This window comes from Triticum dicoccoides, unplaced genomic scaffold (genome assembly GCF_002162155.2).
Source record: "Triticum dicoccoides isolate Atlit2015 ecotype Zavitan unplaced genomic scaffold, WEW_v2.0 scaffold121109, whole genome shotgun sequence".
Taxonomy (NCBI): domain Eukaryota; kingdom Viridiplantae; phylum Streptophyta; class Magnoliopsida; order Poales; family Poaceae; genus Triticum; species Triticum dicoccoides.
This window is the reverse complement of record NW_021184578.1, coordinates 6405-8026: the sequence shown is the minus strand read 5'-3', so window position 1 is coordinate 8026 and position 1622 is coordinate 6405.

Here is a 1622-nt window from a genome sequence, read left to right as displayed (position 1 = left end):
AATGGCAGACGCAGGAGGCGAGCGCCCCGATTGGGGCGCAGATCTGGTGGAGCAGGCGCGGCAGATCGCTGCGGGCACCTTTGTGAGGGGGCGTGCCGGCGTCCAGCGCGGTGCTCCCTTCGTTGGAGATCTGGAGAAGGCGGGGGCGGGCCGCAGCGGCGCGGTCCAGCCAGATGCGCCCGCTCTGGCCAACTCCGGCGAGGAGCAGAAGGTGGAGGCGGGCTCTGGCGAGGCGCAGAAGGTGGAGGCGGGCTCTGGTGAGGCGCAGAAGGTGGAGAAGATGGAGAAGGTGGAGGACGTCTCCGGCGAGAAGGAAGCGGAGCTGAAGGTATCTGCGGCTAACTTTTAGTTGGTAGTTTTTAGATTGTAGGGTTTGTGCCAGAACTTTGCTTGGTTAGATTTGTTGGAGGTAGGGTTTTCTCTGCATTATGGTTTTCCTGTATTAGATTCGTGCAAGAATGGTGGACCACATATGATTATTAGATTAGGTTAGAAGTAGCCAGATTGAGGGATGGGGTTTTTTCAGATGCTTATTAGATTAGTAATGGAATTTTTGCAATTCTTTAGGTGTTTGGAGTCAAATATATACTTTTGTATTGGTTTGGTTGGTGCCTGCTTTAGTTCTTTGGCTTGATGATTAATTAAATGGATGCTTAGTTCTAGGGATTATGGCTGTCATAGTTGCAATTCTTAGATGCTTGATTGATGCATGTTGTCATAGTTGCAGTTATTTGATGCTTGATTGATGCCTGTCAGGCAGAGGCTATGAGATGGGTTGTGCATGGCCTTGTGTTTTTGGAAATTGTCTAAGTGAGATGATTAGATGGTGCATTAGTTTGGTTGTAAATATAGTGAAGGATGTGCTCATGTACTGGGTGTTGTCATGTTAATCAAAAAGAGCTTCTCAAGGGCTGGATTTTTTTGTGCTGGATTGGGGCTTCTGAAGGAGAGGGGAAGCGTGGTCGAGGGGAAGGGGCAGTCTATGCTTATTTACTTTGGGTTAGTAGAGGAATTTTGTCGTTGCTTCAGAGATGTTGACAGCATTGAACATCCTCTGCAATGTTGTTGCTTCAGACATAAAAGCATCTTGGGGTTTTTTCAGATGCTTATTAGATTAGTAGTTGAATTTTTGCTTGTTAGAATTTAATTAGTATGAGGATGAATACCTTATTTAAGGGGGAATTTAAGGTCAGATAGACGTCATATGATTATTACATCTGTAGTTCAATGCTGCTAACATTTATGATTATTTGATTTGATCTGTGGTTCAATGATAGTGGATGGAAACATATTGATTTGGAATGCATTAATTAAGATGTGCCAATGAATTGATTTAGATGATAAAAGATTCATCTATATTATAATTGGTTGTTGTTTAGGTAAGTAATGAAATTTTAGATGTTTGTTGGAGATGTATGCATTTATAGTTGAAGTTGTACCTAATTAACTACTGCATTATGTTAATATGTGTAGGAGCTTTGCTGCATTGTCCCAAAAATAGTAATTTGTGCATATTAAAATTTGTAGTTGGCTTCTGTAATTAGTATATACTATATGTAAAGTCTGAAGTAAACATTCCAACGCAGGATCCTAGCAACAAAATATACTATATGTTTCCATTA